Source organism: Lissotriton vulgaris, chromosome 1_1 (assembly GCF_964263255.1).
Source record: "Lissotriton vulgaris chromosome 1_1, aLisVul1.2, whole genome shotgun sequence".
Taxonomy (NCBI): domain Eukaryota; kingdom Metazoa; phylum Chordata; class Amphibia; order Caudata; family Salamandridae; genus Lissotriton; species Lissotriton vulgaris.
The window spans coordinates 709930286-709946081 of record NC_141685.1 but is presented as its reverse complement, the minus strand read 5'-3'; positions in this window follow the sequence as shown (position 1 = coordinate 709946081).

Here is a 15796-nt window from a genome sequence, read left to right as displayed (position 1 = left end):
GGAACAAGATGGCACCACCAGGGCTGATTGTCAAAAATGAACCACTAATTTTCCAAAATTACCTTGTGTTCAAAAAAGAGTGGTCCCTAATCTCATGGCACTGCTCAAGAGATTGGCTGGCCTTGATAGTGATAACAGCAGCTAGGATTACCCAGGAACTTAAAATCGAGATCAATAAAATTGATGTACAGTTAAACACATGCATATCCCCTGCTGATTTAAAAACAAGACTGGATGAACTAAGCCAACAAATGACAGAATTCGAGTTCACATTGAAACAAAGTAAATTTAATAAACTAAGTAAAGATAAAGCTAAGTTCACACCAGAGTGGGCATACCCCTACACGAAGCCAGACTACGTTTCCAAGAATTCCAACAGCGATGTCGACAGTGATGGCTCGGACAACTGGTCTTCGAGTTCCAATTCCAGTGGCAACAGAGGGTACAGACCACGGAGAGGAGGATGGAGACAAAGGAGACAGCAGTTCCCCAGACAAAGAGGATGGAGAGGCTACCAACCCCAACCCCAGTATCAACAATACATGGGCCCACCACAATTCACCCCTTTCCAGTTTGGACCACCAACTGCAGGACCAAACTACCAGCAATGGAACCCCGATTATAATGATGGCTTCTACGGCCAGCAACCTTTTTTAGGCACACGCCCCGGAACAAGGGGACGGAACAAAAAAGGCAACAACGTCGCATGGGAGGATCAAGATCAGAACAACTCCCGAACCACGAGGACATTGACGGGATCCCTCCCGAGCAACACAGCAACGAACAAGAGGGGGACCTAGTGGTAAACCTGACACCCTGGCCCCTAACCGATACCCAAAAAAGCGTGCTAAACAACGGACTTGGTTTTGTGCCAACACACAAACCGGATATTTTCAAATAAAACATGGAATTACATGATTTCATGAGAAAATTGAAATTACAAGCCTTCTTTCATGACAAACCATCCACGGCGGGGACAACAGACACGGGCTTAAGACCGAAGTCCACTTTTACCCCTCCCGATTCTTGATTACCAATTGACCTCCTAACCTTTGAGAAGGCTGTCATAACGGAAATCAACAAACTTAAACTATCAGGCACTAATGTTTTTCACAACACCAGCAAAAAGGAACAACAAGCCGTAAGGGAACTGACGAACAACAAAGAGCTGATTATAAAACCAGCAGACAAAGGCGGTGCCATCGTCTTACAGACCATGGATGCATACGACACAGAGTGCATGAGATTAGAAGATCCTACTGAAAGATTACGCACCAGAATTCGTGGCATGGTTGAAGAAGGGCTGGCACATGATTGGTTGAGCAAAAAGGAAGCGGAGTTTCTACAACAATCATCACCACGCATCCCTTATTTCTATTGTATCCCCAAAATCCATAAGAACATCACCAACCCACCAGGCAGACCCATTGTGTCGGGGATTGGCTCCATCCTTGAGCCACTTTCTAAATTTGCCGATGCTTTCCTACGCCCATTGGTACAATCTACCAACACTTACCTAAAGGATACAAAATCAGTCCTTCAACTTCTGGAGGATAAACCATTTGACCCAACCAAACAACTGCTTATGAGCTTGGACGTGGAAAGCTTATACACGAGCTTACCGCATGATGAAACACTCCAAATCATTGAGGAAGTTTTGTTTACCACTCCATGGAAGTACCAAACACCAAGGGGCCTAGTTCTCGAATGCATCTCACTGGCACTACAGCACAATTTTTTCCAGTACAAACAAACCATTTACTTACAAAGCCATGGTACCAGCATGGGTAGCACATTTGCTCCTAGTCTGGCTGGACTTTATGTCCACCACCTAGAGACAAACAAAATACTCCATGAGGATAACCCATACAGGATCAACATCAATACCTGGAAAAGGTATATTGACGACGTCCTTATCATCTGGGACGGGAATCACCAAACTGCCGTCAATTTCCTAACTTGGCTCAACAACCAGAATGCATTCTTAAAATTCACAAGCACTGTCTCAAACCAATCCATGGTGTTTCTGGATCTCAACATCTACACAGAAGGGGGTAAACTCAAAAGTACCACTCACTTCAAACCAACGGCGAGGAACTGCCTTCTGCAGTACGATAGTTTCCACCCGAGACACCTGAGAGAAAATTTGCCATATGGTCAATTCTTGCGCCTGAGACGCAATTGTACTGAACATACCGAATTCAGATCACAGGCTTGTGACCGGAAGAAGAAACTTATACAGAGGCAGTACCCAATCAGGATTATTGACAAAGTCATGAAGAGGGCTAAAAACAACCACAGGGAGGCCCTCTTGGAGGACAAACAACCAAACAAGGATGAAAACAGACGACCGATATGCGTCACAACCTACTCCACTGTATCAAATGAAGTGTCCAAAATCGTAAACAAACACTGGTCAATACTAAACTGCGGAACACTTAACCTAGAAAAACCGATGCACGCTCATCGCCGAGGAAGAAACCTCAAAGACATTTTGGTGCATACCAGACCGAAGTAGAACACTATGACAAAGCCAAACACCATTGGGATACAAGGCCATTTCCCATGTGGCAACTGCAGGAGCTGCCACCTCACACAAAAAAGCAGTATCCTAACATTCAGAAACGGCACCACTTGGGAACAACGGCATTTCACAAATTGCAACACAAAAAATGTAGTCTACATGATTACTTGCCCTTGTGGTTTGGAATACGTGGGCATGACCACCAGAGCTGTCAAAACAAGAATAAATGAGCATGAAAGCATTGTTCGTTGTAAAAAGACCACAACCAAAATGGCAACACACTATCTTGAGAAACAACACTGTGTGAATGATCTGAGATGGACAGTAATTGAACACCTGTCATCAGAAATAGGTTTATTGCAAAAAGAACAAAGATGGGTGTTCCGCCTTGGCACACATATCCAGGGTCTCAACGATGACGTCCCCTGGGGCCAGCTGTCCCACTAACCAAAGTTCCCATACCTATAAACCACTAAGAGTTCAAAGATGAATCTATGTGCCTTTTTACATTGAAGACCAGCAAGTAATGGCGATTTATTTCTTTGCTATTGCCGTACTATTGCATGATGTCCATCATCATCACAAACCACTAAGGGGATACCCACAACCATACGATTGATAAAAGACAACTAGCGCGGTGCTTGATGCGTCCTAGACAACGCATGTGCAGCATTAAAAACACTACGCATGCGCGGCATCAAAAACTCAACGGAGCATGCATTGTACCACGGGACGAGAACCAAATGCCGATTTTACCGGATCTGCCTTATATGGGGTTACAATTAACTGGGAACAAAAATGGGTTGCTGAACCGTTCCTGAGTGAAAAGGATTTTTTATATGTATTTGGCCTGACCGGGGGTGTATAAATGACACCCGTGGGCATCCATTTTGTTGGATAAATTTGCCTCACACACCCGAATGGGTGTCATGCTTCATCATAGGCGTTGCTCCTCGTCGGGGAGGCGGTGCAATCCCCGACGGGCTCACCTCAAGGAGGGGCTCTTTAGCGGAGATCTTTTGAATCCAACTGCCTTATGGTGAAGTGCGGGTATGTGGGAAATAGGGCAGAAAGCCTGAAGAGTGATTAAAATGTAGTAGGGAGTACCAAAGACACTCCTTTATTCTGGGGGTCTCCCGCTACGGTTAAAAGCGTGAATCCAACTCACTGGGTATCACTATGTTAAGTGTAGTGTCCCTAGATGAGATTGGGAAAAAGGTTGGTCAACATGTTTCTCGCATCAGGTATTACCCCGCGATTCATCAGAACCTATCAAGTGTGGAGATTCTAAGAATTGCATTCATTCAACAGCATGCTAGTGTCATGTGTGAAGATACCAGTGCTATGTGTCTTGGTTACCTCTGTAGTGTAATCCTATGCCTTGGGGTCAAGAATAAAATACTACATGAGTGTTCGGCGGTTTATGAACATCAGGGGAGAGCCTTCAGATGTGGCTCGAGCTTCCCGTGTTCAAGTGGTGCGACCTACCCATCGCCGCCGAGCTCGGATAATTAACTGAACATCTACCACAACTACCGCGTATTACCCTTATATGGGCGTTACAGCGTATCCGCTAGACATCCTTAACGATCACACTAATTAGGATGATGGGGTATAAATACCACACGGTAGACTCCCACAATCATTCCAGCGGAGCAGCGTGTGGGGCAGTACGGAGGACAACTCATCCCGAGTGTGTGAGGATAAGGTGACCAAAGAAATACATTACTTCTGAGAAAATAAGAAAAAACATTCTTCTAAAACCCAATCTATTTATCAATCTAGATTGCACAAAATAGCAATCAACCCCCTGACGTTCTAGAGTGCTCATGAAGCAAGCAAGCTATTTCCAATGAGTATGACCTATAGTTCTTCTTTTACAAACAATATGTGTGTTTTCTATGTTGTATGTCTTGTCTGTTATCTTCTTCCACAGGGCCAATTTGGCAAATGGTTTGTTCCAGGTGTCTGCACCTGTCTGAGCCACCTTAATACAAGGGTAACCATATCTACTTTCTTTTTCTTTTTTCAGGTCATGCAAATGCATGTATCCTGAGCCAAAAAACCGCTGTAGGCACACTATAGCCTATAATTTTTGAAAACACTTATAAATATTTTTCACTTTTTACTATCAACACAATATAAATTAGTGAAACGTGAGTAAGGTGGGGAAGTTGTGCCCCCGTCCTGAAGAAGGAGCACATGCTCCGAAACATGTCGACGCACACCTGAGGTACTGTCCATAAACACGACAGATTACTACCTCGCACTTCACTTCTTTTAGTAGTACCAGCCCGGGGTTGTGAAAAATGTTTTTTTCCTATACATCCACGAGCCAGGTACTTTTTAACCCTTCACTAAATCCCACCACTCACTTAAATATCCCTTCCACCTACACCACATGCACCACACATAGTCATTACTATCACTGCTCCCGCGTAGTTGTAGGTCGCAGCACGCCGCATAATAATAATAATAATAATACAGATGCTTGTAGAGCGCGAACAGCTACCTCAGGTGAGGTGTCCCGGCGCTAGTGAGTCCTGCAGAAAAAGCGAATAGTTAGAGGGGTGCGAAGACCCCTATGATGAAGCATGACACCAAGGGGCCTTTTGGTGCGTGAGGGGTATTTTACAAAACACTGAGTTTTCCCACACCCTGGTGGGTAACACCCCTCCAAGTCACTATCAGTAGGATTCCCCTTGTTTATGTATCTATGTCTGTGGAGTAAGAATCCTACCTCTGTACTCTACCTTCCCCCCTTTTGTTAATTTCTCGCAACAGTACAATAGTCTGTAGACCTTGATCATAGAGGAGGATTCCCAATCATTTGTCTGCTCTCCCCAAGGACAAAGCTGCAGTTTATCAATGGCGGCTGTTTTGAAGATGGCTCTTGATTCCAGTATTCATAAGTTTCTTAATGGCTATGCCTGTTACCTATACCGTTACAAAACGATATTACTTTTGTAGGTTTGACTTTCATGGCCAGGCACTACAGGACCAAGAAGTGCTAAGGCTCAAAGTCCATCAGTGGCTAAAAAGGTCTGCCTTACAGCTACAGAGATTTTAAATTTGTGGCAGCAAACCAGACTCAAAATACGCCCCATGAGTGATGATCAAAAATGAAAGCAAACACATCAATACAGTTAGAAAAATACTATAATTAAAATCAGTCAAAATAAAAGCAATTTATAATTGTCTTCGCATGTATGCTTTTTGGAGAAGGTGCTCTAGTTAAAGTAACACATCTGTCATTAATTGAATGTAGCAAGGATGCACAATTAAAAAATTAATGTAATGTAGGCAGTATTGCTAAGATTCTCACCTAATTAATGAGCTTTCAACTTTCTGAGCAGTAAGAAACTTACTGATCAGTCTGAGACGTCTGTCACAAAAAGTAAGTTGGCTTTCTTTTCCAGGAGACTTTGTTTTTAGCAATCTTGTTTCCTGAGCATCAAGTGCACAAAACAATTAATTCCTAATTTCATTTAGGTCTGGTAGGCTACACCTTGATGTCTTGTTCAGCTGCACATGTTCCACAGATTTTGCATCTCTGAAGGGAATGATAGAGGATCCAGTGGCAAATTCTCCTGCAGATGATACCCTGTAATGTCACTTTGGTCAACTATTGCTGTACGCAAATGGAGTTACTGTAGAGGTGTTAAATAAAAACTCAGAAAGGGCAGGGTTCTCTTCTTTTGTAGTCCGATAACCGGGCGGTTTACTCTACAACCAATTGTTGCTTCAGCAGATGAGTTTTGAACTCTTACCAGAAGTGTAGAGAGGATAGAAGGCATTTAACCTAGGCACACGCTTGTCTTTGAGATATAGTGGTGTGGCTCACTGGTTAGAGGCGGCAGACTCGGAAGCAGAGGACGGCCCAGGACCAGGGTTCAATTCCCGACGCGGCAGGGTCGTGGACCAGGGTCAGTGGACTCTATAATTCTCACCTCGGTGCCTACTCTAACCAGGGATCACACTGGGCAACTCTGGGGATTAGCTTGCCTCATCTCCACAACGGCCCCCACATACGCCGGGGATGCCTGGTTTCACCCTGGAGATACCCAGTAGGATCCATCTCACAGGGAAAGCCAGGACAGGGAAAGCCAGGACAGGTTCCCCAGCGGTCTACAGCGCTGGGATACCCCATGTGGGGTGATTCATGCGCTTTACAAGACATCATTACATTACTTACATTACATTACATAACTTCTAGGAGATGTCCGGATACCTGCTTAGAAGAATAAATACTTTTGGCTAACAAAAAACCTTAGATATTCAGTGACAAAATGCAGATTACCTGGTGTTAAGGGAGTGCTATCAATTTTAAAATTCACTAGTTAAACATGCTTCTTCACCTTTACTTTTCAATCTCTAACCATAGCCATGTACATAACACTACTCCTAACGCTGAAATTGACATCAGATAGCTGCCCTATTATTTGGTGGACTACCTGAGTTTCAAGCCATGCCTCATGTTTGGTGGATCAGAGTCGTATACACACTTGCATGTGTTCTCTGCTGTACTACAAAGTTGTACTAGTGCTAAAGTCTACTAGGCATAATTGCACTGTAGCAGCTGCATCTCACATTGACTGCAAATGTAAACCTTTCCTGGCCCAAGGTGCCATCCCACGTCCACACAAAATCTGGACATATCCTGCCTCTGCAAAGAAAAAAGTCTAACCTCAGCCAAGCTGAACCCCACAGGTGCTACCTTGTTGCCATCTCCACTTTCTTGGAAACCCATAGTAGAGCAGATCCAGACTTGTGGTATATCATCAAGATACTGTGTGGACATTCTTTACTTTACAATGTATGCCTAATTTACAATGTAGTGGTAGTTGATATTTTGTAGTTGGTATATGTTCAGATTGATATTTCTGTCCTCGATGTTTTAAACCAAATGTAGATCTATTTGCCACGGTGGCTGATACCTGATGATACTGTTTATGCTGGATACTTCTAGCTGCAAATTTACCACCTTGTGAATATTCCCCAATCGTCAAATTGGATTCAGAAAATTGAAAGTAGTATTTCAGCGTGCTAGTAGGTGGTGTTGTGCGGCTCCAGAAGTGATGAGGGGAGCCGCAAATAAGCGCCACCCATGCGCACTAACATCAGGTCCTTTCTTTCCGCACCTTCAGGCACTAATTCAAAGCTACTCCTTGGTCATTATGAATCTTTTTAAAAAACAAATCTTACAGCAGTGTGTAAGGAAAAATGTCCTCCTGTAAAGCAATAGGTTTCAAGCAGTGAAGGCTCTGTTGCAAATAGATGTCTGTGATGGACCCCCACGAAGTATGCTTATGGGGACTGGGATCAGAGTAGGACTCCAGGGTCTGTGACCATAACGCTCAGGTGAATCCGAAGGCCATATGGAACTGTGAGGCGAAGTTGTATGTGGCCAAATATCAGAAGACTGGGGGCATTGACCAGTTGAAGTCAAAAGGAATGTCCTGCCCCCACGAAAGATCATCATTGCGGTTGAATTCTTAGGGTAAGTCTCGAAAGCAGTAAAAGAAATCGAAGCGGGAAATAGCCCCTTTCTGCCACTTTTGAACTCCATAAAAGGTGCAAGGGCATCAGTGTGCCTCGAGGCCTTGTTCCTGATCTACATGGTGCTGATTCCAATTCTAGTCCTGATACACCCTGAATTCCAGGGTCTGCCGGTGATGCAGCAGCAAGTAGAGTCTTTATGTAAGACCATGCTGTGCATTTTCAGCCCCATATCTTTTCCATCTGGTGCGGCTTGGGCCCCAACAACCAGCAGGGGCCTCGAGTTTGGCTTTCTCTGGATGGTCCGCCCTCAGCACTGTGTTTGCCCCTCAGACCCGCGTTTGGTTCAGATGCCAACTTCAGTTCTAGTGCCACCTACTACACTGGTTCCCTTTGCTTCAACGGAGGTGCTGACGCCAAAGGAGTACGTACGGCCCATTGTGCTTCCAAATCCTAAGAGAATTCACAACCACAGAGATCGCGACCAACCCTACCAGAGCGCAGCCTGCGGGCAATCCTTCTGATACTTCGCCAAAACTTTGCACTATTTTGATGATTCAGACAACGACAATTCTGATGAGGGGGATGATTTTGACCAACAGCATGATGCTTAAAACTGGTATGCAAAACTCCAAGATGCCAGGGGCATGGATACTTCACCAAATACTGGCCTTCTTCTGCCTCCTGCCCCTGACGCTGAGGTAAATTCCTCCTTCACTGTTATGTGAAAGGTGGCAGAAGTACTGGTCCTACAACTCTCCACTATGGAGTTGAAAGCCAATGTTTTGACAGAGGTGATGTAGCCTGGTCAGGCACCTAGAGAACCTCTTCTCCCTTTTCAATAAGTTCTGATGGATACCTTCCTGGGCTAAACCATATTCAGGACCACCAATTAATCAACAGATCGCTCAGAGCCATCACTTAGCATCAGGCAAACCTGTTTTGTCTTAAACCGCATCCTACACCAGAGAGATTGGTGGTGCAGACATCCACCAGCAAGGTCAGTCTCAAAGCCTCTCCCACCTCCCGACCTGATAGAGAGTGTAAATGAATTGAAACTTGACAAAAATATTTTTTCTCCTACAAACCGTGCTCTGCATTCAGTGAATTCCAGCTGCCATCTAGTCCTCTATTCCCATGCCCTATGGTACACAGCAGCTCAAGAATTCCCTGCAGTTTCAGGCGACCTCAGGGCATCCATTACCCAAGTTATCCAAGATAGCCGCAGTGCAGCAATCTGGTTTGGTTAAAACCCAGAAGACTGCTTAGGCTGAGCAATGGGTACAAGTGTGGCACTTAAGCGCCACTCCTAGATGTGGTTAACAGGCTTTTCCATAGATACCTAGTCATGTTTGATGGCCATGCCGTTGAATGGTTCTCATCTTTTTGGCATCAAAGGGAGAGTCAGCCCTGTAGCAGTTTAAGGAAAGCAAGACCACAACATGTTCCTTAGGTCTTTCTGCTCCTACTAGACAATTCTAACAATTTCTTTTCTCTTTGTGACTTTAGCACGGGGATTCAGTTTTGCCAGCGTCCGTCTCCCTCCACTGATACAGCTGGTTTTTCAGCCCTTTTGTGGCTAAGGCCTCAGTTCACAAAGACATCACTCGGACTGTGTGGAGCTCAGTCTTTCTGTCTTCCTGCAGAAAGTGTGCATGTGTCCATCTCCGTGTGGATCACACTGAAGCTGCTAGGACTGTTGGCTTCCTGCATCCTGCTGGTGAAACGAGCCACATGGCATATGCTGGCTCAAAGGGTGGGACCTTAAGTCCAAGTAGGCACAGAAAAAGGCTGGACCGTGATTTGGTCTGGAACAGGCCCCTATACTTACCCCACCCAGATATGATAGTGGTGATGGATGCATTTCTTCTGAATGGTGGAGGACATCTGGGAGAGGTGGAGATCAGAGGTAGCTTGTCTTTGGCGAGCGCTTGACTCCATATTAGCTTCTTTGTGGGTGATTTGTTTTGCATTAAAAGCCTTCCTACCTACGATCAGAAGGCTGGTGCAGTTGCTTACGGGAAACACCACCACCCAGCAGTATTGAAACAAGCAGAGAGGTGTGGGTTCTGGATTCCTGTTCGAAAAGGCACTATGCCTCTGGAAGTGGCTGGACTACCGGGGAATTTCTCTGGTGGTAAACCACCTGGCTTCCAAGGCAGAGAAACTCAGTCACCAACGCTTATTGGACCACAAATGGTAATTACACTCAAAAATGGGACACAGGGCATCTTCCTGCAGTGGGGGGAAACGTGGCTTGATCTTTTTGTTACTGCCGACAGCGCTCAATGACAGTACTTTTGCACATTGGAGTTCCCATGAAGGCCTTCTTTCAGAGACGTATTCCACCTAGAGTGGCGCTCGTGACTCCTGTATGCCTTCCAGCCCCTTCCTCTACTGCCCTGAGTGCTGTAGAAGGTCAGGAATGATTGGTCCCAAGTCATCCTATTGAGCCAGGAAAATGTGGCACCCAGAACTCCTAGGCATGAGCTTCTTTCCTCTGATCAAGCTGCTGCTTCAGTAGGATCTTCTGTCACAGCAGCAGCGCAGGGTTCTGCAACTGGTCTTGCATAATTTACATCTCTATGCTTGGAGATTGAGTGACGACAGTTGACTTCCTTTGACCTTCCTCCTAGGGTCCTTGATCTTATGTTGGCGGCGAGGCGGCCCTCTATGATATTGGTATACGCCAGTCGTGACAAATTTGTGGGTTGGTATAGCACTTACCAAACTGCAGGATAAGTTGTCTGAAGTGTTGCAATTTGTTTTGACTCTGTCCCAGCAAGGACTTGCTTTGGGCCATGTGAAAGACTATTTGTCACCGATTTCAGCTTTTTTGCGGTTGCCAGATCAGCCTTCTTTATTAAAATGTGTTGCAATGAGAGTCAACACCTTTTGTGATGCCAAAGTGGGACTTGAATTTAGTGCCCCCTTTTTTTATTTCAATTTCTTTGGAGCTGCTGCACAGTATCCCTTGAGACTTTTGACAGCTGTCACCATAACATTGGCTAGGCATGTGAGCGAGCTGCAGACTCTTTCTGTCTACCTACCTTATACAGAAGATAAGTTGGTATTGAGGACCCGAGCTTCCTTTCTGCCAAAAGTGGTCCCTTCATTTCATGTTGGCCAGGCTGTCACCTTTCCAGCATTCTTTGCCCCATTTCACCCCTGTAAGGCGGACAAGAGACTCCATTCTTTGGACCCTAAAAAAGCACTAAACTTTTATATAGATCGCACCAAAGTACATCGGATGGAGGACCTGCTCTTTGTGGGCTTCCCCAGAGTAAAGAAGCGCAAAGCAGTGCTAAAATGGATTATCTGCAGATGGAGTGTTCTATGCCAAGATCTGCTATGTACTGGCTAAGAAGCATCCTCGAGCAGGCTTACAGGCTCATTACACCAGACCCTAAGCTGCTTCCACTGTCCTGGTGTGCAGAGTGCTGTGCAGATATTTGTCATGCATCTACTTGGGCTCAATAAATACATCCGCGAAGTACTGCTGGCTGAATAGTCGGGTTCATAGAGAGGGGCATTTTGCCTACTTGGTGCTGCAGGACTTGTTGGTCTAAGACAGTTCACAGACTTGCCACCTTGGCAGGTACTGCTATGGTATTTATTCACAATGTGAGGAATCTGTGGGTAGAGGTAGCCATGAGAAGAACAAGATGCTAACCATTGATAACTATTTTTCTGGTGGATTTCTCACCGATCCTCCTGCCTCTCCATTCTCTGAACTGGACTATTTTCCATCTAAATAGGTCCCAGGTTAAAGATCTGCACACTCGTCATGCCAGTCTGCAGATAGGCTCTACATCTGAATGTACGGACAGTCTAAGAAAGCAAATGGCTTCAGCACATATGGGTGGCGACTATATGCAGCTTTGTTTATCACTTCTGGAGCAGAACAACGTTGGTGCTGAGCCACACAACTCCACACACTGATACTCTGGAGAAGTGATTTGAATTTTCCGGATCCAGTCTGATGTCTGATGAATATTCGTGGTGAGGAATCTGCGGTTCTATACCATATCCACCAGAAAGATTGTCACTGAAGGCAAGTAACGTGTTCTTCTCATTCGTCTTTCAAACCAGATATCCTGGGTAGTGTCTCTTTCAACAGTAATGTTGGGGTATGTAATTCGAACATGCATATGGAACTTGGTCTTAAATAGCACAACTTGAACAAAGGAGATACAATATTTATATTTTTTACATGTAATAATACGTCTTCACTACATCGTTCTCTAAAATGATTGCTTCCCAGAATGCTGGGGAACAAACCTGAATTCACAATTGGGAATCATCCCCTCTAGTCCTATGCATTTAATCCTTCAATAAAAACGTTCGTGCATTCAGGCTGATTGAGTGTTCTGTGTGGGTCATAACCTTCTCCAAGATCTTGTTCTTTTTAATTTAGTGGGAAATGTTTTGTAATTGATGTTTAAATTGAAGTCATAACATTCAGTCAAAAAGTGATTAATCATGTGTTATTGACACTGATTAATCTGGCATTCAATTTCATATGAAAGATGTTCTCAGATTACATCCTTCAAAAATCTGGATATGCAATGCTGGACAAGGAGCAGTGTTTTCTATGGTAACAGTTACGTTGCAGATGTGAAGTTGAGCTCTCTATTTTTATGACAGCTTTTTATGTAATTCTCATGAAAGTAAATGTTGTTTTTCTTGTATTTGTTTTGTACTGTCATTACACTAGTGCAGGGGTCTCCAAACCGGTCCTGGAGGGCCGGATCCATGCCAGATTTCTAAAATAACTACATTTATCTCAATGGGGATATCCAAAAAATCTGGCATGGATCCGGCCCCCCAGGACCGGTTTGGAGACCCCTGCACTAGTGCAAGATTCCATTCATTGATTTTTCTTTAAAGATAACACAATTTTTCCTGGTTTGCTCCCCAGTGTTTTTCAAGGCGACTCACAATAGCCTTAGCCAGAGAAACACAGAGGTAGACGGGGAAGGCTCTTGGAGAAGCTGAATGGAATGTAGGCACCCAGGATGTCAAGCAGCAGCATGGTGCGCAACTAACTGCCTGCAACACTGGGCCCAATAATGTCCTAGTTCAAGTCAAAAATTATGCTACAGTCCTGTAACCTTAAATGCTAAAAGACATCAGCATTTCTGGAATAACACTGTACCTTAATTCTAATTTGTGGTGTTTAATGTGAAGCGTGTGTTTAGGAGCGTCAGTGTTTGCTGCCCCTCTCCGATACATGGTCCTCACCAATGAAATCACTACTCCTCTAATCTGCAGAATAATTAGTAGGAATTGATATTTGCCAACAGGAAATTCCTAACAAATACCTTGTCGCTCTGCTGACTTAGTCGGCTCCAAGAGAACCCTCTTTCATTGAATTGCTGCAGGTAATTTAGAATGGAAATTGACAGAAAGATGCCAGGCAGTTTAAAAGAGAAGACTGTATAACAGTTCTTCTTTCGTAACCTTTCATTTCTAAGCATAATGTATTCTTTTTATCACAAGATCATATCAGAAATAGATGCTATGAAAATAAAAAGAATGAATATTAATGTAAAAATTCGAATTTCTGAACTCCTACTTTTTGATAAATCTGAAATCCGGGCCTAATCTGTAATGGGGCATTACATTGTCTTCTAAAAGGTTATTCTGATTCCTGTATATGTTGTGTACTAATAGGTTTTTTATGTTTTTCCCTGGTTACTACCCTAGTTGTCCTTTTCGATCACCTGGGCCCATGTGCTGGTTGTGGAATGTTCATGCGGGTTATGACAGTTGGCCGGTGGGTGGCGGTTATTCTACGGGAAGTGAACTTGGATACAATAAAGGGTTTCTTTTCTTACCGGGATTACTTTTGTCTCTACATAAAAAAATTACGATGAGGGAGATGTCACACGGTGTCTTCAAAACCCTAGCTGGTAAGTAGCGTACCTCTAATAATTCCGCTCTTGCTCCACACTTCACCCTCCTGTCACAGCTTGCTTTCGGCACTGCCTCCGCCCAAGCCTTCTGTCAGCTCTGCTATTGCAGTCAGCAGCTTGATGCTCGATGCATGTCCTCCGTCAAGCTTTTACTCCACAAGGATAGTTCAGCGGCCCGCCTCCTTGCAGATTCAACCCGCGCCTTTGCCTGCCGATTGTGCGAAAAGTCTTCACTTAGCCCTGTTTTTCTCCATTACTGGCCAATCCTCCACCCCTCTCAAAAATCACAAAGTGAATTTTGTTCTATTGTGCGCACACTGGGTAAACAGCGTTTTCATGCATACGGATTAATTAAAAGCTCATTATTGTTTAAAACAAAGTATATTACGTATACACCACAAGAGAACTAAAAATGAATCTCAGTTACTATAATTGCTCAAGTAAGAACTTTCATTATTGAGTCTATATTTCACAATAAAAAACTTCATACAAAAAAATAAAAATAAGGCACCTTGATCATTACATGCTTTGCCCCTTGCTGGGGCAGCTGTGCGCTATATAAGCTCTGATAACATTAACATTGCCTTTAGCTTGTATTGTTCTACTGTGCTCTTGGCTCATATTGACCATCGGGCTGGTGTAATGAATATCGTTGTAACACATGCGTTTCCTGGATGTGCCATGTGCACCTAGGGAAAGATGGAGTGATGGATAAGGAGTTTTGAGATGCATTTGGTGGCAAATGATGGGCTGAAAGCACTCTTGTACAATAGTCTTGGAACAGGGGGTAGATGTTTATTTGATAATGTTAGTCCATTTGACTAATCACTCAAAATAAATTGAAATAATAGAATATATTTAGAACAAGTGAAATCCCTTGTAGACACTCTTTTCTTTGAATTACTTTTACAAAGTGACAAAAACCTGTAGGGGTTAAGCCCAAAGGACCGGGGCCAGTTAGGGCTATTCAAAATTCAGAACACAAAACAATGAACCCGGCTCTGTCCTACCGTACACTCCTACTACTCATGGAGTAACGAACAGTCAACTCTTTTATCTGTCCGAATGGAATTTTTATTAGACCATTTCTGTTTCTTTAAAAGTAAATCAAAAATGTTTTGGGGGACTGAAAAAAACCCATAGACTTATCAAATTCACAAACTAACTTACACGTATATACAATTCACAATAAAATACACTTAAAGACAAAAATGGACTTGACCTTGCATATCAAACAACTCCCCGCAATGTTACTGGTGTCACCCTATTTGAATTGTTAAGGGGCGAACAACCATTACTAAGTTGAGTCCTCTCCTTGTTTCTAAAAAAATTCTGGTTAATAGTACCAATCCTTAGGAAAGGAGTAAGAGGTTGCAACTCATGTTGTTGTGGGAAAACCAAACCAAAATGAAACGATATTATGACCAAAGAAAAGCGGTAGTGAAATCCATCATAACAGTAAGTGACGTGATAAGAATCAGGGTCCACAGAAGAAATACAATTGAGACATGGTTTGGAGAACCTGTGCGAGTGGTTAAAACTTCTGGATCAACCACTAGATTGGAAAATGGGAGATGATCAAATGTATCATGCGCTGTTTGAGTCATTCCTCCTGTGGCAGAAAATGTGCAACAGTCTACAGTCAGAGACAAAACTTGTACCAGTCAGGAACACTCAACCAATGAGTGGTTTCCATGTATGCCCTCAAATGCCTGTAAAAAAACCTGCCATCCTCAAACTCGTATGACAAAGAAGACTACGGTACAAGTCAACTAGACAATGCTCTGTATACATTTGAGGGTAGATCATCACAAAATGTGGGAATACCTTCTAAAATTAAGAACTTTGTAATGTT